Raw genomic sequence first — 22,160 nt, 5'->3', positions numbered from 1 at the left:
CTTGGCTCCCCTGCCGCTTGGCCAGCTCTCTCCGACTTCTCCCTGCTTCTCCCTGTATGAAGTGTTATACACGTGGAGTATAACTTAGCATATAATATATCCACATGTACGTGTTTACCAGCTTATGAACATCAATTTGCAAACATTGCTGCCAGGGGCCCACTGGCATGATGGAGGGACGGCAGACACTCAGAGGTTCTGAGTTCTGGTCCCACCTCCACCTACTAGCTGGGCCCCAAGTAAGTCATTCTGCCTCTTGGGGTCTCATTTTTCTTGCTTTAGAATAAAAAGTTCATCTTTCAAGTCCCCTTCCAGCTACACCAATCTGAATTTGTTGTTCAACTGAATCACATTTAAAGAAAGCTTGTTGTTTAGAGATGTTTTATAATAAATCCTGAATCTTTTTGAAAACTGAGTAGTAGTGTTGGTAATTTCAGATTTTCACATGTCAGTCCTTCTGGAGAGGAGCTGATACTCTAATGGTGCACAGCTTTGAGCTGCACAAAGAAAGGTCTCTGGCAGAGTGCGAATGGAGGTCTATTCCATTTGTCCCCAGATAGGACATCCTTGCTGGCCTCATGAGAAGCTAGGTACGCATGCTGTTGGACCCCTGTCCTCCTGCCTGTCCCTCCATGTTGGGTGCCCTGGGCAGAAAGACATGGCCTTGGGGCCTGAAGGAACAATGACAGCAGGTCCTACTCTGCTATAAGGGGCCTCAGCTTCAGTCTGGACCTCCACCCACCTGTGCCGTGGGCTGCTGACTTCACCACCAGACCCAGCCACGGCCCTTAGAGGCTTTTCAGGATACACAATCTGCATGAATGGTGACCCGTGCAAATGCCCGTATGTGGTCAGTTCTGTTATTCATATTAATCAGGGGAGCTGCCTTATAAATAATTCAGAGTGGCTGCAAATCCACAAATCTTTTTCACATTGCCTGCTCTCCATAAATGTTTATTGAATGACTGAATACATTAACATACAAATGAATATTTTGCAATAGATTTTGGTATTCATATTTGCACATCTGTCTGTTGGATGTTCTGAGGATTTGCAGCCGCCCTCACAAAGTGGTGAGGCACACTGCCGAAATAGGCCCCAGAGACCAAGGAAACCAGAGCACGCCTTGGGTCCCCTGCTCCTCACCTGGTGGCAGGGAATGGGGCCATCACCACAGCCGATACAAGCCTCCCGTGTGAAACCTGTCCAGCAGAGAGCCCTGAGGCTCCCACCGCACACCATGCTTGACTCGGGTGGTTAAACACCTATTCTGGGTTTTTAACTGGCAGCACAGCTGGAAGATGTTCATGCCCTAATTTCTAGACCGTGCGACCATGTCATAGCAAAAAGACGCTGCAGATTTAATTAAAGGTTATGGACCTTACAATAGGGAGATATCCTGAATTGTCTGGGTGGGCCCAACTTAACCCCACACACCATTGAAAGCAGAGACCTTTCTCTGGCCAGAGTCAGAGAGATGCAGCAGAAGGAGGAGTTGGAGAGACTCACATCAAGAGAAGGATTCCATATGTTCTTGCTGGTTTAAGGAGGGAAGGGCAATGAGACAGGAATGCAGGCGCCCCTGGATGACAACCTGTGAGGAAATGGGGACTCTGGCCCTATAACCACTAGGACCTGAATTCTGCCCACAAACTCAATGAGCTTGAAAGAAGGGCCTTCCCAGAGCCTCTAGAAAGGGCTGTAGCTCTGCTGACATCTTGAATTTGGCCTGTGGGGCCCTAAGCAGAGAACCAGCTGAGCCACCCCTTGCCCCAGCTTCTGACCCAGGGAAACTGAATAATAAGTGGGTGTCGATTTAGGGTGTCAGGTTCATGGCAATTCGTTACTATAGCAGCACGTGAGTAAGGAAGTGTACTTCCTTCAGCTTCAGCTTCAGCTCTTGGGGCCCTGGTTCCTCTGTGGAGTGGAAGGGGTTGGGCCAGGGCTCTGATGCCTCTCCCAGCTCATGAGTTCTAGGATACACGGTCAAAAATTAATTGGGTTGATAAAAGTCCCAGGATTTTTATCCTGGAGTGGAGTGGATAGTGGAGTGAGGTAGTGGATTCAACACGACCGGGTTCGGAGAGGGGCTTTACAACTGGAAACCACACTTAGAACCTTTCTGTGTTTTGTTCCTTTTCTGTAAATAGGAATAGTGACACTGACCTCACACAGATTTAAGGACTAAGTGGGGAAAATGTGTGGACAAAACCTGGTTCCTAGCATTTGTCATTTTAGAAGTCCTGTCATCGTGAGTTGGCTGCCCAGAGAAATGCAAGGGCACGACTCAGCCACATTCAAGTTTCTGTCCTCCTTGTGCCTATGATGTGGGCCAGAAGAAATGACCAGGACTTGTTATGGTTCTGAAGAGCCTGACCAGCCCACAGAGCTGCAGAAGTGGCCACATTTACTCTTTCCTTTTGTGTCCAGCAGCTGGCCTGCTTGCCCACCAGTGAGAGAAGCCCACAGAATGGGGCACTGTCGTTCAGCCCGGGGCCAGGAGTCCATTTCTTTCCCTTCCAGTCAGTAGGAACTCAGCTGGCCCAGTTCCAAGGCTGCTATTGATCTCAGGAGGTTGGAGTCATTTTTTTCTGACATTTGGGATAGTTCTAGAACTTTTCAGGCTCTCTGGTATGTATATCTCCTGGAATTTGCCATCTTGAATTCAGAAAGCTTACTGCTCCAGCTGGTGTTCACCCTATTTTACCTGTCTTGTTGACATCTCCTCTGGCAGTAAGTCAGTCATTTCTTCAAGGTGACAGGAGCCTGAGCACAGAGATGAAAAAGAAACAATAGGTCCATACAGACCTCCTGTTTCCACCGCTCCTGGCCCTCTCTGCAAAGCTCAGTAATGTTTGTGATGTCCTGCTTCCCTGGCTCCTTCTGGAAGCAGCCAGAACCAGAACTCAGCGAATGAAGAAACTCATATTATTTCCTATGCTCTGGGATAGATGTGACTAATGACCAACAAACGCTACCAATTGTCCATCTGGATAGGCCCACCTTCGGAAATGGTAGCAACAAGCCTCTTATTGACATGTAAGCCGGGGAATATCTAGCCCTTCTTCAGTCAAGCCTTGACCTTTAAAATGGCATCTATATATCCATTAGGTACATAGGTTGGAATTTTGGCTTTGCATTAGCTGAGGGACTCTTCCTTAGTTGAGTCAGTTCCTTCTCAGTGGGCCCAGTGGGGTTTAAAATGCAAGAACAGTCCAGAGAAGAGCTGAGGGAAAGTGAAACACATGAGATTAGCAGGCACTTTGCAGACTCAGAGCCAAGCACTCTAGTCAAAAACTCTGGCACCTGACAGCTGTGTGACTTTGGATAAGTTACTTACCCTTTCTGTGCCTGTGAGGGCTGTTATGAAGAGAAAAGGAATTTAAATATATGAATACATAAAGCATTTAGACGCTTCGCTCACGTAAGTATTAGCAGTTTGTGTAGAGTCCTAATATGGTCTTGGTACTGACCTGACACTGCCGATCCCCTGAGCCAGCCCTCTTCATCCGAACAAACCAGCGCGACCGTAGGGAGGACGAACACTGAGATTAACCTTTCCACCCAAGGTTTTCCTTCTGGTGCCTGCCGCTGTGGCCCAAAGAGCATCTCTTGTGCAGAACTTACGGAGCTGGCCAGCGCTGGAATCCTGCAAACCAGGTGAGGCTACTGCCTTTTCTCTTATGTACCAGGATTGCTATTCCAGATGGGCAAATTTAGAGAAAAAAAGTACATTTCTGGTACTCAGTTAAAAAAAAAATGATGTCAATAGCTCTATTGGCTCAAGATCAGCAAAAGAAGAAAGGGGAAAAAAGCTTTGCCTTTCAACAAAGCAATCAAAAATGCTGAACATGTCTTCCCCCTGCAAGACTTATTTATGGGTTTCTTTTCAGAATTCCTTCCTTTGGTGGTTAAGACATGCACGAGGTCTTTGAAGTGGGCTAGACATGTTTTCTGCGTGTGTGAGCAGCTGTTTGCCTCTCTGCCAGGCTGGTTCAGACGGACCATTTTTCCCTACGGTTTCCAGTCACTGACAGAGGGATCTTGCACAGGACTTTGCACATGATTTGGTCACCGTGAACAAAGAAGGGAATTTCATAGGTGGGCCCTTGGCTCCACCGAGAGCAGCAGTCGTCAAACGCTCCTTGCAGGCAACGTTTTCGCCAAGGCTCCATGACCCCCAAGGGGCGGCACCGCCCTGGGACAGGGGACTCAGGATCCATCTGTCCTTCCTGCTGTTCCTATGCCGCTTCCAAGTCAGAAGCTGCTTCATGGCAGTGATACATATGAGCCAGCAAAGCCCACCATGTGAAAGAGGAAGCCAATATAATTGGAAGCCTTCCCCGTTAGTTCCGAGATCCAAATGTCAGCATATTCCTCGGGGATCATGTGATGATCATGATTGTGCGTCAGTTCCAACTGATTTAACAATGATCATTCCAGTCTCTGCTTTTCTTCTCCAGGTAAAATCTACAATTCTGGAATCACAGGTTGATTAAATGTGATGATACACGAAGAAAGCGCGACCAACCCATAGTAAGTGCTTCATAAACTTTATTGTACGACTGTCATTAGCACGTGTTGCTTTACCCAGGGATTTCAGAGAAATAAAGTCTCAAAGATCGCCTCCCTTATCCGCCGATGCGGCAGCCTCTGTCTCAGCACTGCCTCTTTCCCTGGGCCTGCCAACATTCCTGATACTTTGCTGTCTCATGAAATAAAAATCCAAGGTCCCGTGGTTCTGCATTCACTGTGGCTACTGTATTTTCTCCCTCCTTCATTACGAAGTCGATATCCAAGAAATTTACTTTAACTCTTGACTTTCCCTTAGTTTTCCTCCATCCATTGACCCCCTACTCCCAAGCTATGGCACCATTAGCCACTGGAACCATTGCTTCTTCCCACTGCCTTGTGTCATGGTCTCTGGCCCATTGTGTCCATTGGCTGCTCTGTGTCATTTGATTCTATGGCTCGGCACCATCCACGGCAGTGTCTGGAAGAGTGGTCAACTGGCCAGAGGGTTATTTCAAGAACACTGGAAATGTGGCAGAGCATTTGTTAAGCAACTGAATTGTTCACTTAATTTTAATTATTTAAAATTTAAAAGGACATACTTGATTCGGTTACTGAGAAACATTAAAAAAAGATTTATTTATTTATCTGAGAGAGAGAGAGAGAGAGAGAGAGAGAGAGAGCTGGGGCAGAGGCAGAGGGAGAGGGAGAGAAGAATCCCAAGCAGGATCCTTGCTGGGTGGGGGACCCAACTCAGGGTTCTATCCTAGGACCCTGAGATCATGACCTGAGCTGAAACCAAGAGTCAGGTGCCCAACTGATTGAGCCACCCAGGTGCTCTTTGAACAACATTTAAGTATGATTGGGACAACTTGGGTCTGTGAATGCAGCTTTCTCAACTGTAAATTTTATGAGATCCAGATATAGCTCACGCCTTGCTGGTAAAAATTTAGCATCTGAATTGAGATGTACAAGTGTTAAATACACACCAGGTTTCTGAGATCTGGTTTGAAACAAAGAATGTTAAGTTTCTCGGTACTTTTTATATTAATTAAAATTTGAAATCCTACAATTTTGGCTAGAGGGGGTTAAAATATGTTACTCAAGTTGATTTCACCTACTTTGATTTTCTTCTCAGTGGAGCTACGGGAACACTGCGTCTTGCACTTTATCTCGATCTGATGGCCCTGCTGTGTGGGTCATTTGCTCCTGGAAACCCGCTCCTCCCGTGGCTTCTGAGCCCCAGCCTCTCCTCTTCCCTCTGACATGTTTCCTGAGAGCGCTGACAGTTTCCACAGCCACTCCTCAATGTTGGCGCTTCCTGGACTTCTGTCCCTTATCCCGTTCTCTTGTTACACAATCCATTTTGCTGAGTGACCATCCCCCGTCCCCCCAGCCCCGTTTGCTTGAATGTGTACAACCTATAAGATTTGCAGAAGCCTCTCTGCAGGATGACTCCAGCAGAATGTCTTTCAACACCTCAAAATCTACCTGCCACAGTTCATCCCACCTTCTTTTCTTCCTTCCTTTGAATCATGACCTTCTTCCTGGATATGTCCCCCTGTGAGTTGTACCATTACCATTTGTGCCGGAAACCAGGGCCAGGCCATTTCCCTCAGGGTTATGTCTATCAGATACTGAATCCCACAACTCCTCTTTACTGAATGATCTTCCTCCCTCCTCTTCTGGTCAGCATCAGGCCTGGCTGGGCTGTGTCTTCCCTGTCCTGGCTCCCTCCCCTTGTCCAGTCTCCAGATCTAGCCAGCGTGAGGTATCTAAAACACAACCCAATGGCATTCCCTGCTTAATATCCTCCACTGGTGCCTGTTTATTAGAAAAATTGTCAAGTGCTTTTTTTTGGAGGACCATGTCAATTCAATTTTAAAAATTAAGGCATAACCGGCATGTAACATTATATTACTTTCAGGTGTACAACATAATGATCCAATATTTGTATACATTGCAAAATGATTACCACAATAAGTCTAGTTTATATCCATCACCATACACATTTTGTTTTACACATTTTACACATTTTGTTGTTGTTGTTATTGTGATGAGATCTAGTCTCTTGGCAGTTTTCAAATATACCATCCAGTATAGGTAACTATAATGGCCACGCTGTACGTGACATCTCGGTGACTTCCTTATTTTAAAAATTGGAAATTTGTACCTTTTGATCACTTTCACCCAAAATGCATGCTTGCTTGTTTTCTTTCTTTCTTTCTTTCTTTCTTTCTTTCTTTCTTTCTTTCTTTCTTTCTCTCTCTCTCTCTCTCTCTCTTTCTTTCTTTCTTTCTTTCTTTCTTCCTTTTCTTTTTAAAAAAGATTTTATTTATTCATGAGAGACACACACACACACAGAGAGAGAGAGAGAGAGAGAGAGAGAGACATAGGGAGAAGGAGAAGCAGACTCTCCATGGGGAGCCCAATGCAGGACTCAATCCCAGCACCCAGGGATCATGATCTGAGCCAAAGGCAGATGCTCAACCACTGAGCCACCCAGGTGACCCCCAGAATGCTTTCTGATGTGTTAGCTACCTAGCACAAAATCTGAAGAGGGACATAGGAGAATAGAGAGGCACAAGATTTGCTCCAAATTTCTGTCCTAAATCCTCAGGATAGTATAGATGCCCTTAGTCTACCTCTTCATCCATATCGTCTGACCCTCCTGCACCTGCTCCCAAGTCCCTCTATGCTAACAGGTGGCCCTTAGTGACAGGCCTTTCTAGGCTTTGCCCAACGGGTTTCCTCTGCCCAGAGATCCCCAAACTCACCTATCTACCTGGCCAGACAGATGAGGCTCTTTTCCAATGTCTTTACTGATGTGTCCCCCACCACAGGATAGAGAATTATCCCTTTGGGCCCCTCTGTGGAGGCTTCTGTCATGTTACCTGATTATTACCATGACTTACCAACTTGGCCACCAGTAACCTCATATTAAGATTAATGTCCCAATTATGACCAGATTACAATGGATCTGATCCAGAAACTCAATTTCCCCCGAAGTCCTTGTTAGCTCTCTGAGGGGTGGTCTCTGATTAGCTAGGATTCACGTTTGCCCGTGCTCTTCTCCTCTTCTGCTCTGTGGTAAATCTCTTGGCTCCCTGTCAATCAGGGGCTATCAGGGAAGGGAGGTGGCCTGGAAGCATGCGGATAATGAGAGGTGCATGGTCTGCAGAGAATTTTAAAAGAATGATAAAATTGACCAAAGTTAGTCTATCATCAGTACTAGCAACTCTACACAGTGGCAGAAATAGACTATTCCTTCTTACCAGGGTGGCCTTCTCTCACTGTAGGAGCATCTGTCTTTTCAACTTAAAGCATTTGTCATCTTAGCTTATCCCACTGTCTTGTAATTTCTGGTTTACTTCACTTCTCTACATCATCAATTAGATTATATATAGTGGTTGTTGGTGGTGGTGGTCAGCATTTTTGGTGGTGTTGCTTTAAAAAATTAAAATATAATTAACATGTAGTGTTATATCAGTTACAGGTGTGCAATAGAATGATTAAACAATTCTATACATTGCACAGTGCTCAAGATAAGTGTACTCTTAATCCCTTTCACCTATTTCATCCATCCCCCCACCCACTTCCCCTTTTGCAACCATCAGTTGTTCTCTATATTTAAGAGTCTATTTTTTTGTTTGTCTCTTTTTTCTTTGTTTTGTTTCTTAAATTCCACATCTGAGTGAAATTGTATGCGAGCTGTATATCTCTGACTAACTTATTTCATTTGGCATTATACCCTCTGGATCCATCCATGTTGTCGCAAATAGTAAGATTTCCTTCTTTTTTGTGGATGAGTAATATTCCATACTGTATATATGCCATATCTTCTTTATCAATGTATCTATGGATGGACAGTTGGGTTGGTTCCATATCTTGGCAGCTGTAAATAATATTGCAATAAACATAGGAGTGCATATATCTTTTCAAATTAGTGTTTTCATTTTCTTTGGGTAAATACCCAGTAGTAAAATTACTGGATCATATGGAATTTCTATTTTTAAGTTTTTCAGGAAGCTCCATGTTGTTTTCCACAGTATCTCCACCAGTTTGCATCCCCACCAAGAGTGCACAAGGGTTCCTTTTTCTCCACATCCTCCCTAACACTTGTCAACTCTTGTGTTTTTTATTTTAGTCATTCTGACAGCCATGCGATGATATCTCCTTGTGGTCTTGATTTGCATTTCCCTGATAATTAGTGAGGCTGGGCGTCTCTTCATGTGTCTGTTGACCATCTGTATGTCTTCTTTGGAAAAATGTCTGTTCATATCTTCTGCCCATTTCTATTTGGATTACTTGCTTGCTTGTTTGTTTGTTTGTATTGGTGTTGAATTGTGTAAGTTCTTTATATATTTTGGATATTAACCCCTTATCACATACATGATTTACAAATATCTTCTCCTATTTGGTTGGTTGTCTTTCTATTTTGATGATGATTTACTTCACTGTGTAAAAGCCTTTTATGTTGGTGTAGTTCCAATGGTTTAATTTTGCTTTTGTTTCCCTTGCCAAGGGAGACATATCTAGAAATGTGTTTACTATGATTAATATCAAAGAGATTACTGCCTATGTTTTCTTCTAGGAATTGTATGGTTTCAGGTCTTGTATTTAGGTCTTTAATCCATTTTGAGTTTATTTTTTTGTGTATGGTGTAAGAAAGCGATTGAGTTTCATTCTCTTGCTTGAAGCAGTCCAGTTTTCCTAACACCATTTGTTGAAGAAACTTTTTCCCATTGTATTTTCTATCTTTATTGGAAATTAACTGACCAAATAAATTTGGGTTTATTTCTGGGCTCTCTGTTTTGCTCCATTGATCTATGTGCCCATTTGTGTGCCAGTACCATACTTTTAAAATTACTATAGCTTTGTGGTACATCTTGAAATCTAGACCATATTTTTTCAAGATAGAGGCTGAACTCTATATTTATCATTTTTCAAGGCCAACATAGCGTCTACAACAAAGAGAATGTGAAAAATTTGCTGAATTGATAAATCAATGGATTTCCTCAATTTACCAGAGTATCCTGTGACAGGAAATCCTTTGTCCAAAAAGCAAGTGGTAAGAAAACAAATTCATAGTAGGGATTTATTTAAAATAACCCTTTAAAGCATAGTCTAAGTTTATTAGAGATCCAGCCAGTAGTTTATACCTAGCTTTTGTTTTTATGATATTGGAAAGGAATTGTTGCATACAGAATATAAATTTGAAGCCCTTTGAAATCTTAGATCAGTAGTGGAAAATGTGATTATTTCATTCATTACTGTTTATTGCTTAGCATGTGCTAGGCCTGTGTTATATAGTAAAGCAGGAAAATAGACCAGTGTATTTTATTGAAATTTTCAATGATGACAGTAAAATTGATATAGTGAATACTGAATTTATAGGAAAGCTCAGTTAACCAGACAGGGAATTTTGCAAGGGTTTCCTGGGATAATGTGACGTATTCCCCCAGTACAGTGATGCTCCAGCTTCATTCATCATGGTGTCTTGGACACTTCAATCAACTAATGAAAATAAAAACCACCACACTCTCAGGCAATCTATTGATTTCTGGGTCCTTTTGGTATTCATAACAGAGATCAGAAAGTTTTTACCCATCTGGACAGATTTTATTCATCATTGTGTGTGTGTCATACATATGTGCAGAAGAAAGACTTGCTAGATTTCATCAACCAGAGCCTTTAAGGAACACATGAGATGTCTTGTCTTCTTTTTTAGAGGAAGCCCTGGTGTATGCTGCCTTTTATCTGAGCCTGAGATGGCCCTGCATTGGTGCAGAGTGGGATAAACCACCATTCATATTGTGTGGATGAACTATGGAGGGGTCAGAAGTTACTTTGGCTTAACGATTTTTTTTTTTTTAAGAGAGAGAGAAGTTGGGGAGGGACAGAGGAAGAGAGAGAATCAATCCTAAGTAGGCTCCATATCTAGTGAGAAGTCCAACACGGGGGCTTGATCTCACGACCCTGAGATCATGACCTGAGCTATAATCAAGAGACAGACGCTTAACTGACTGACCCACCCAGGTGGCCCCTGGTTTAATAATTTAAAGCCACACTTTAGAATAGTAGAAGGCGATCTTCTCTGAAAGCCTGTCCACAGTTTTTTAGACAAGTGACAAGATGTGAATCTCAGTGTGTCAATAGTATTAGTGTATTTTGGGGTGAGATTTGCTGCCTGAGCAAGAAATAAGGGTATTTTACTCATGGTTACATGTCTCTAAAAAGTTTCATGCAAGTTTCTGTGAAATAGGACTCAGTAGACAATATTAAAGAAGACTTTTCAAAATAGGCTTTGGCCTACAGATTGGACCTTAACCTAAGTCTGGCTTCAGCCCTATTGAAATTAGGTTTTCCTTTTGGGCTCTATCTATGTGATGTGAACTGCAGAGAGACTAGCAAGCATCTGAAGTCAGGTCAAACCATTTATATGGGTAGATGGGGTGAAAAAATATACAGTTTGCCATAGGAGATATTTGTATGGGACTTGGAAAGAGTGAATTAGTGGCTGTTTTTATGCTCAGCAGGTCATAGCAGGGCAGGCACCGTAGTGTGGATGGAGCCGCACGTCCCTGGCCTGCTGGCTGACCTTGTGGGGTGGAGCAGCAGTCAGGTCTGAACAGCTCTGGCTTCTGTGCATCTCCTCTTCTGTATCCGATTTACTTTGCAGGTCACCCATGTCATCATGGCTGGAGGACGCAGTGAGAGACAGATCTTCTGTCCTTCTTTCCCTGCTAGGGGCTGGCTTGCTGACCTCCTGCCCACCAAGCACCGGGCTCAGAGGTAGCCACTCACACAGGCACCTCATCTAGCTCCCAGCATGGTGGAAGGGCTATTCTCTGTAATAAAGCCCGTATTCCACACCACTCAATGTGGTCTGGGGTGCCGATTGCACTCTGGCTGAAACATGAGTTAGTTCCCTGTTTCTGAGATGAGAAGGACTTGAAGGAAGAAGGTTGGCCGCTCTCCTCCATGCCAAAGACCACCGAACAGGAGTGTCCTCTGGGACACAGTGAAGTGGTGACGTTAGGCCTCGGCTGCATTCCCCCAGAGACTTTGGGGGCATCTGCTTTGGAGAACTTTGGAAACAGTGGGCTCTGCTCTTTCTGCAAGGGTGGCATTGCTGGAAGGCAGAAGAATGAAAGCTTCCCAGCAGCTTCTGATGGAAGAGAGCTGTGGTAGATGAGCAGTGACCAAGGAGGCAGAAACCCAGTTCTGGCCGCAGCCCCATCTACCACTGTGGGTGGTTTGACTTCTGGCAACTTGTTTAATCTCCCTACCACCCAGGGAGGGATCAAAATATTGGGGAAATAGCGATTCCTATGTTATTGGCTGTTTGAACGATGAAGCAACCCGATTTTTGTTTAAATGCCCCACAATCCACAGTGTTACACAAGTGTTATTTTTATTGGTGTGCCCATTAAAATAGTAAATTGGATTTGTATTTCTCGATCTCTAACAATGGAAGAAAAGAAATCAATGAGTTGAAAGTCAAACTGTCCTCAAAACAACCCATGAAAGAGATGACTTTGCCCCCTAGTGATACTGTGACAGGTATGGTAGGCAGGCAGGCCAGGCCCAGGTGGCAACTAGACTGTGTACCAACAGGAATCAGAAGACACCAGCAGTCAGGGATGAACATAAATAGATCCTTGTGAAGCAAAAGAGATCTTCACCACCTTAAAGTCCCAGAAACTGTTCCCTCCACAGGCTGTCCCCACTCCCATGGCAGAAAGAATGGGATTTTCAAATGTCTTAAAAAATTGAAAGACCAAATTCAACAGGGCTCCTGCATGGAAATTTCTACCAGGATATGTCTCTCAAAGACTCAATCTCATTGCAATACCATTTCAAAATAGCTGAATTCATAATCATCTACTGTACAGTCTTGAACTCATCTCATTTTGGAGGTGTTCTGGGAAAAGTTTGACATTTAATGGGAGTAGCTATGATCGGAAGTCTTTAGGTCAGCACCCTGGAGCATTGAATTTTTTTCGTGACTGTTTTGTGGAGAACGTCTAGTAAAAATTATTCATCTTCTTAAAGGCCCATCTGTCAGGGCAGGAACATTTTTTGCCTCTGTGGGTAGGCACAATGATGTCCCAACTAGCATGACAGTCACGGAATGAGCTGGGCTACAAAATGCTGAGACTGGGGAGAGAGAGAGAGAGAGAGAGAGAGAGAGAATGAGAGAGAAGAGAAAGAGCTCAGAGTGGTCCTGTCAAGATGCCCCTGGAGGTGGGTCAGGAGGTGAGGGAGGCTGCTGGCTTGGATCCACCAAGGTTGGCACCCATCCTCTCAGAACCAGAGTCCATGTCCTCACAAGGGGGCTCAGATGTAGTTATGGCCACTGCTCCCATCGTGGGGGAGGAGTTTTGACAGGTGTAGGCTGGGGTGATCGAGGGTCAGGCAGGTGGGGTGCGGTGGGGGATGAGGCCCTAGAGGCATTCTCCCTTTCTGTCCAGAATTGCCCTGCTGAGAAGTTCCCCAGAATATCTGAATCTAGGCGAGCCTGAAGTAGAAACTCTGAAGACCTACACTTTGCTGGTGGTAGGGTCATAGTAAATATTTACCATCAGATTTGTTTACTCTGGTATGAAGACAATCCTGTTTCACCCTCATGCCATTCTAGTGGATTTTAATTTACTTCTTGTCATAGAAATGCAGATGGTCACCAGGTTCGCTGATTATTTTCAGTTACTCGAGACACATTTCTTTCGCTTTGCCATTTAAAAAATAAGTTCTCAAGTTCAGTTGAGGGGGACTTTCATCCTAAAATGCACAATATAATGAAAGGAAATTGCTCAATCTACTGTGGATGCAGTAGATGAGATGGTGCAAAGGAGCTTTTCCCCACCCGACCCCCATGGCTAACCATCACTCCTCTGCCGTCTTCCCAGAGGGGTCCCACGGGGTGTGGGTGTAGAGAGGGATGAAGGGGAGGAGGGGGAACAGTCTAACAGGGAAGAAGAAAGGAAAGAGACAAGATGGAAGAAGAAATAGATAATGACACAGAGGAGTAAGGGGAGAACAGGTGGGAAGGGGGTTATTTACAGGTGGGTGAGTGTGGCAGAGGCTACAGAGAGGGTTCTTGACTGTTTTTTCAGCTCTGTAGAGAAATCTGGCACACCATGAAATTCTTTGTTTCTCCAAAAGCAATCAAATCAAAAAACAAGCACACAAGAGCATGACTTAGCCACACTCCCTACCACCACTCCAGATACAGAGTGGAGTTGCCCGTGGCTGCGGGAGATGGGGTAGCCGAGGGACATGGGGCTATTAGCTATTAATCTCTTTCCTGGGAACTTAAGGCCTCTTCCAGAGCTCACAGGCTGAAGGGACAGGGGAGCAAAGTTATGATCCAGCCTCTGTGCATCACAGCTGGACACTCTGCCAAGAACCAGCTTTCTTTTTGGGCTGCATGTTAAACAAAATTGGGTTCTGGGACCAGTGGCTGTGAGGGACAGGTGACCAGAAGGTAGACAGGCTCTTGAGGAATCCCACGGGCAGATGTGGATTTGCTTAGTCCTTGAGCACTTACCACGTGCCTGGCAGGGTCACAAGTGGTCAGTGTGTTTTCCCTTTGGACCCCCCACCCTCACCCCCATGACCTGCTGGCAGTGGCTGCTGCCACATGTTAAGCCCAAATGGAGCCCAACCTGGTATTTGCCTGGTTTGGACTGTCCTGGTTGCTGGTCTGGAAGGCAGGCTTTGGGGCTGCCTGAGGCTTGCAGTGCTTGAATACAAGGGTGAACCAGCAAGGTGGTGTCCCCAGCAGAACCAGTACAATCACAGCTGAATGCTGTCGAGAAGAATCCCACCACCATCCCAATGCAGGAGTGAGTGGTCTTTGCCGAGTTGATGGTTCACTTTAAACTGGATTTGCCATCGGATTCCTCGGAAGGCAAAATATTATCAGAAGATCAAGCAGCGTGTCCCCTCTGCTCTGGCCAAAGCAGAAACCCCCAGCTCTGCAACATCCTTATTCCTTTCTCCCATGTAGCAGTGGGGCAGGGGGAAGGTGGGTGCTTTGCTTAGTCTCACTCTGATGTGATGGGCTGTGACCAACGGCGGTACCTGCTGTAAAAGAAACGTCTGGAAACGGTCATGTTGTGCTCTCTGGATGGTATGACACAGGCCAAAAGACTGCCCTTGTCCACCATCAGTTTGTCTCTGAGACACCAGTGAGCCAAACTGGGGTCCCCAGAGGCCCTGGTTCTGAAGCTGAACTCCCATGGTCACATGGATCACCTGCTCCTGATAACTGGATTTGAGGACGCTCTCCGGTGTTCAGTTATAGAGGCCTCTGATAAAGCCAAGCTGCGCTGCTGCTGAGCTGATGCTCATCCGCAGAGGGTGTTTATAGCTTTACAAGTCCAAGTCTGTGCTTATCCCTCTGGGTGATAAGGAACCGATAAGATCGTCTTGTGGGAGTGGTCCCGAGCCACCAGTATTGTTCTCCTGCACTTAAACGGCCTGGTGTTTGTGACATGGAACTTTGGGCCACAGCTGGGTTCCACATGTTCCCTGCTTGGAGAACATGATCTCCTGTCCCTGGGGATGAGGCCATCGGGGGAGGAGGTACATAGAGCACTCGGGCAGCAGGAAAGGAGACAGCCCTGTGTTCTCGGCCCCGGCTCTTACCCAGTGGCTGCTGGAGGGGGGCCATGGGGGCTAGGAGATGTAGGGCACATCCTGGCCACGAGGAGAGAAGCAAATTCACCTCCCAGGGCCCAACCCCACTTCTCAACCCTTCTCCTCCCTGCCTTCCCACCCTCTCTTTCCTGCTCATCTGGGTTTCTCTTCTCCTCCTCCTCTTTCTGGGCTTTCTCCAACTTTCCTGGCACATGATTCCCATGTGCTCCTCTCCCTGTGCTCTGCCCCACTCTGTGATGTCAGGGTCCATCCCACCCCACTCCTGTTCTCAGGGCCCCTAGACCAGCCCCACTGCCGGTTGCCCTCTCCGAGCCTGTGACCAACTCTTTTGCTAGCCCAGAGGGCTTTCTGTGGAGCCTTAGCTTCTTTGGAACTCATGACAAAACAGGTTCTGTAAGGATTAGTGAGGCACCGGCTTTTATGCAATAATAGCTAATCCCTTGTTTTCATAACAGGGTTGGAAGAATCTGTTTCTTGTTTCTCCAGATTGTTTGTTGATTCCAAATAGCTGCAGTGCCTGTGGCAGAGACGGTTCAATTCCATTCATGACTCGTCGGTCCCCCTGTGTCTGCCTCACAGTGACACCTGCGAGCTGGGGGGCTGACTGCCCTCTGCCACTCAGCTGTCCCCAGTCCTGGATGCATGTGGAAATCACCAGGAGCTTAAAAAATACTAATGCCTGGTCCCTCCCCAAGCCTTCTGATTTAAGTGGTTTGGATGGTGGCCTGGGGATTGAGATTTTTAAAACTATCTCCTGGTGCTTGTCATATGCAGCCAGGAAGAAAACCACTGCTTTATGTGAATTCAAGAAAGGCTGGAGGCCACAGTGGGGCAGGGGCCCAGCATGGGATGGGTGATCAGATCCTTTGTGTTCTTGAACAGCATCATAGGAGTCCTGTCTCCCTAGGAGAGGTACATCTTGGTCTTCCTCTCTTTTGTCCACTCAGCAAACATGAGTTGGGATGCAAATAAGTGTCAGGCATTAGATGAGACCCATGGAGAAGACATGGAGGCAGCTGTCACAGAACTTACCAGCTCTGGGGAAAGCAGAGTGGAAAAGAGGTAATTGGGAACATCCCGGCATACCTATTTTAATAGAGATTGTATTGCTCAGTGGAAGGAAGGACTAACTTGGCATGCATGTGTTGGGGGTAGGGTTATAGAATGCTTTTTAGAAGTTATAATCCTTATTTGACAGCTGAGGGGTTTAGCACAAGTTGTGTGCTCTCCGTTACCCAAAGGTAGGGAGCAATAAGATGTCAGTTCCCTCAAGCTCTTCAGATGGGTCTAAATAGGCTTCTCTCCCTAGCTAAGGAGATGTCCTCACATTGCATTATGAGATATTAGATATTACCTGGAGAATTAAAATGTTTGTACCTACTGTCCCATGGATCTGATGCTCAGGCTCTTGGAGTGTGCTTTAGCTCATTGTGACTGGACATGTGGCCTGTAGACCAGTTGTGGCAGCATCACCTGGAAACACCCTAAACCTACTGAGTCTGGATCTCCAGTGATTGGGTTAGGAGTTTGTATTTGATGAGCTCTGGAGGCCATTCTTATGAGTGCCAGAGTCTGAGAAGCCCTACCAGAGGCCACTGACTCAGTTCCTGGTAGGGTGCTGTGATAGGTTTCATTGTTATTCCCAATTTTTCACCCTCTTGATATCCACACCTCTCGGTCCTGTGACTCTGCAGTTCTTCCTACTGGAGTAGGAGTGTACTCTCCTGCCCTGATGGTGCTGGGTTGGCAGTGATGATCTTGGGCAATAGAAAGTGGGAATGACAGGGTGCTAGTTTTGAGCCTAGGCCTTGGGAAGGAATTTCATGATTCTATTTACTCCTCTGGGAGCTTCCAACTTCTGCATGGAAAAAAATTTAATTAGGTAGCTGCTATGTCTCCAGGCTAGGCTGCAGAATGACCACATGGAACAGAGCTTCTGCAGCTGACCGGGAGACTGTAGCCCAGAGCAGAATTTCCTCAGCTTACCATAGATCTTTGATTTTGAGAATGAAAGCATAGTATTATTTGTCACTGCATTCTGGGATGGTTTGTTATGCTGCATCAACTGACTGATACAGCTGACTGAGGCAAGTTTTTATATATCTACACACACAGAGTCAGCACCCCAGAGGTGAGGCTATTGGTAGAAGGAGGTCAGGTCAGCAGTCTGGTCTGGGGTTAGGGGCCAGGGGAGGCTGTTTGTGCACTGGGGCTTGGAGGCTATTGGCTTCATGCGTTCTCAGTGGCTCCCTGAAGCTCCCTGATTCGTTCTCCTGCTATGATCTATTCAGATCCTTAAGAAAATTTGATGAGTTATGCCATAGACCCTGAGAGCCACCATTATCTCTCACCTGAATTATTACAATGACTTCTCAATAGATTTCTCCTTGCTTCTACACATTTCTCCTACTGTCTCCCCTCACCGGAGCAACCAGATCTCTCCTTTTTTTTTCCCATTTGTTTTTATTGAAGTTCAATTTGCCAACATATAGTATAACACCCAGTGCTCATCCCATCAGGTGCTCTCCTCAGTGACTGTCACCCAGTTACCTCAACTCCCCACTCACCTCCCCTTCTGCAACCCTTTGTTTGTTTCCCAGAGTTAGGAGTTTCTCATGGTTTCTCACCCTCTCTAATTTTCCCCACTCAGTTCCCCTCCTTTCCCTTATAATTCCTTTCACTATTTCTTATATTCCTGTATTAGTGAAACCATGTGATGATTGTCCTTCTCCGATTGGCTTACTTGACTCAGCATAATATCCTCCAGTTCCATCCATGTCGAAGCAAATGGTAGGTATTCGTCCTTTCTGATGGCTGAGTAATATTCCATTGTACATAGAGACCGCATCTTCTTTATCCATTCATCTTTCAGTGGACACAGAGGCTCCTTCCACAGTTTGGCTGTTGTGGACATTGCTGCTAGAAACATCGGGGTGCAGGTGCCTTGGTTTTTCATTGCATCTGTATCTTTGGGGTAAATCCTCAGTAGTGTAGTTGCTGGGTCATAGAGTAACCAGAGTGGCTGCACCAGTTCACATTCCCACCAACAGTGCAAGAGGGTTCCCCTTTCTCCACATCCTCTCCAACATTTGTTGTTTCCTGTCTTGTAAATTCTCACTGGTGTGAGGTGGTAGCTCATTCTGGTTTTGATTTGCATTTTCCTGATGGCAAGTGATGTGGAGCATTTTCTCATGTGCTTGTTGACCATGTCTATGTCTTCCTTGGTGAAATTTCTGTTCCTGTCTTTTGCCCATTTCATGATTGGATTGTTTGTTTCTTTGCTGTTGAGTTTAATAAATTCTTTATAGATCTTGAATACCAGTCCTTTATCTGATACGTCATTTGTAAATATCTTCCCTTATTCTGTAGGTTGTCATTTAGTTTTGTTGACTGTTTCTTTTGCTATGCACAAGCTTTTTATCTTGATTAAGTCCCAATAGTTCATTTTGGCTTTTGTTTCCCTTGCCTTCATAGCTGTATCTTGCAAGAAGTTGCTGTGGCCAAGTTCAAAAAGGGAAGTTGCCTGTGTTCTCCTCTAGGATTTTGATGGATTCTTGTCTCACATTTAGATCTTTCGACCATTTTGAGTTTATCTTTGTGTCTGGTGCAAGAGAATGGTCTAGTTTCATTCTTCTCCACATGGCTATCCAATTATCCCAGCACCATTTATTGAAGAGACTGTCCTTTTTTTCCAGTGGATAGTCTTTCCTGCTTTGTCAAATATTAGTTGATCATAGAGTTGAGGACCCATTTCTGGGTTCTCTATTCTGCTCCATTTATCTATGTGTCTGTTTTTGTGCCAGTACCACAAGGCACAAGATGTCTTGATGATGACATCTTTGTAATACAGCTTGAAATCCAGCATTGTGATGATCCCAGCATTGGTTTATTCTTTTTGAATATTCCCCTGGCTATTCGGGGTCTTTTCTGATTCCACACAAATCTTAAGATTATTTGTTCCAACTCTGTGAAGAAAGGTCATGGTATTTTGACAGGAATTGCATTGAACATGTAAGTTGCCCTGAGTAGCATAGACATTTTCACAATATTTATTTTTCCAATCCATAAGCATGAAATGTTTTTCCATCTCTTTGTGTCTTCCTCAATTTCTTTCAGAAGTGTTCTGTAGTTTTTAGGGTATAGATCCTTTACCTCTTTGGTTAGGTTTATTCCTAGGTATCTTATGCTTTTGGGTGCCATTGTAAATGGGATTGACTCCTTAATTTCTCTTTCTTCAGTCTCATTGTTAGTGTATAGAAATGCCACTGACTTCTGGGCATTGGTTTTGTATCTTGCCACACTGCTGAATTGTTGTATGAGTCCTAGCAATCTTGGGGTGGAGTCTTTTGGGTTTTCTATATATAGTATCATGTCATCTGAGAAGAGGGAGAGTTTGACTTCTTCTATGCTAATTTGAATGCCTTTTATTTCTTTTTTGTTGTCTGATTGCTGAGGCTAGGACTTCCAGTACTATGTTGAATAGCAGTGGTGAGAGTGGACATCCCTGTCTTGTTCCTGATCTTAGGGGAAAGGCTCCCAGTGCTTCCCCATTGAGAATGATATTTGCTGTGGGTTTTTCGTAGATGGCTTTTAAGATGTTGAGGAATGTTCCCTCTATCCCTACACTCTGAAGAGTTTTGATCAGGAATGGAGGCTGTATTTTGTCAAATGCTTTCTCTGCATCTATTAAGAGGATCATATGGTTCTTGTTTTTTTTTTTTCTCTTGTTGATGTGATCTATCACATTGATTGCTTTACGAGTGTAGAACCACCCTTGCATCCCGGAGATAAATCCCACTTGGTCATGGTGACTAATCCTCTTAAGGTACTGTTGGATCCTATTGGCTAGTATCTTGTTGAGAATTGTTGCATCCATGTTCATCAGGGATGTTGGTCTATAATTCTCCTTTTTGGTGGGGTCTTTGTCTGGTTTTGGAATCAAGGTAATGCTGGCCTCATAAGACAATTTTGGAATTATTCCATCCCTTTCTATCCTTTGAAACAGCTTTAGTAGAATAGGTATTATTTCTTCTTGAAACATACTATAGAATTCCCCTGAGAAGCCATCTGGCCCTGGACTTTTGTGTCTTGGGAGGTTTTTGATGACTGCTTCAATTTCCTTGCTGGTTATTGTCCTGTTCAGGTTTTTTTTTTTCTTTTCTATCTTTCTTCTTCTTCTTCTTCTTCTTCTTCTTCTTCTTCTTCTTCTTCTTCTTCCTTTTTTTCTTTAGAGAAGTCTCATTTATTTGTTACACAAAGATCACAAGGTAATATATAATTGGACAAAGACTTTTTGGTTTTTATTTATTCATTTATTTTTGTATATTTTTTAGTTGGAGTTTGATTTGCCAACATATAGCATAATACCCAGTGCTCATCCCATCAGGTGCCCCCCTCAGTGCCTGTTACCCAGTCACCCCAACCCCCTGCCCACCTCCCTTTCCACAACCCCTTGTTCGTTTCCCAGAGTTAGGTGTCTCTCATGTTCTGTCACCCTCACTGATATTTTACACGCATTTTCTCTCCTTTCCCCTTTATTCCCTTTCACTATTTTTTATATTCTCCAAATGAATGAGACCATATAATCTTTGTCCTTCTCCAATTGACTTACTTCACTCAGCATAATATCCTCCAGTTCTATCCACTTTGGAGCAAATGGTGGGTATTTGTCATTTTTCATGGCTGAGTAATATTCCATTGTATACATAGACCACATATTCTTTATCCATTCATCTGTCAATGGACACTGAGGCTCCTTCCACAGTTTGGCTTTTGTGGACATTGCTGCTTTAAACATTGGGGTGCAGGTGTCTGTTCAGGTTTTCTATTTCTTCCTGTTCCAGTTTTGGTAATTTATGGTATTCCAGAAACACATCCGTTTCTTCTAGATTGCTTAATTTGTTGGCATATAGCTGCTCATAATATGTTTTTAAAATTTTTTGTATTTCCTTGGTATTGGTTGTTATCTCTCCTCTTTCATTAGTGGTTTTATTAATTTGAGTCTTTTTTCTTTTTAATAAGGCTGGATAATGGTTTATCCATCTTATTAATTCTTTCAAAGGACCAACTCCTGGATTTTTTAATCTGTTCTACAATTCTGGTCTCTATTTCATTGAGTTCTGCTCAAATCTTTATTATTTCCCTTCTGCCTGGTGTAAATTTTACTTGCTGTTCTTTCTCCAATCCCTTCAGGTGTGAGGTTAGCTTGTGTATTTGAGTTTTTTCCAATTTTTTTGAGGGAGGCTTGTATTGCAGTGTATTTCCCTCTTAGGACCACTTCTGCTGTATCCCAAAGTTTTTGAATGGTTGTATCTTCATTTTCATTAGTTTCCATGGATTTTTAAAATTCTTCTCTAATTTACTGGTTGACTCATTCATCTTTTAGTAGGGTGCTCTTCAACTTTCATGTGTTTCAGTTTCTTCCAAATTTCTTCTTGTGATTGAGCTCCAGTTTTAAAGCATTGTCATCTGAAAATATGCAGGGGATAATCCCAGTCTTTTGGTATCTGTTGAGACTTGATTTGTGACCCAGTATGTGGTCTATTCTGGAGAAAGTTCCATGTGCACTTGAGAAGAATGTGTATTCAGTTGTGTTCAGATGGAAAATTCTGTGTATATCTGTGAAGTCTATTTGGTCCAGTGTATCATTCAAGGCTCTTGTTTCTTTGGTGATGTCCTGCTTAGAATATCTGTCATTTGCTGAAAGTGCCGTGTTGAAGTCTCCTACTATTAGTGTATTATTATCTAAGTATCTCTTTACTTTGGTTAATTGCTTGATATACTTGGCAGCTCCCACATTAGGGGCATAAATATTCATTATTGTTAGGTCCTCTTGTTGGATAGACCCTTTAAGTATGATATAGTGTCCCTTTTCATCTCTTACTACAGTCTTTGGGATAAACTTTAATTTATCTGATATGAGGATTGCTACCCCGGCTTTCTTTTGAGGACCGTTTAAATGGTAAATGGTTCTCTACCCT

General features: G+C 44.1%; 1 long non-coding RNA gene across 1 annotated transcript in view; it reads left to right on the top strand.

The window, feature by feature from the left end:
• The first annotated feature begins 3,539 nt into the window (after positions 1-3,539).
• LOC144315096 (uncharacterized) overlaps positions 3,540-22,160 on the top strand; it is a 38,254-nt gene continuing 19,633 nt past the window's right edge. The window contains exons 1-2 of the long non-coding RNA XR_013380886.1: positions 3,540-3,660; positions 4,464-4,536. This is a non-coding gene — a long non-coding RNA (uncharacterized LOC144315096). The remainder of the gene's footprint in view (positions 3,661-4,463; positions 4,537-22,160) is intronic.

This window comes from Canis aureus, chromosome 6 (genome assembly GCF_053574225.1).
Source record: "Canis aureus isolate CA01 chromosome 6, VMU_Caureus_v.1.0, whole genome shotgun sequence".
Taxonomy (NCBI): Eukaryota; Metazoa; Chordata; class Mammalia; order Carnivora; family Canidae; genus Canis; species Canis aureus.
Note: the sequence above shows the minus strand (reverse complement) of the source record. Positions and strands in the feature narration are given on the sequence as shown.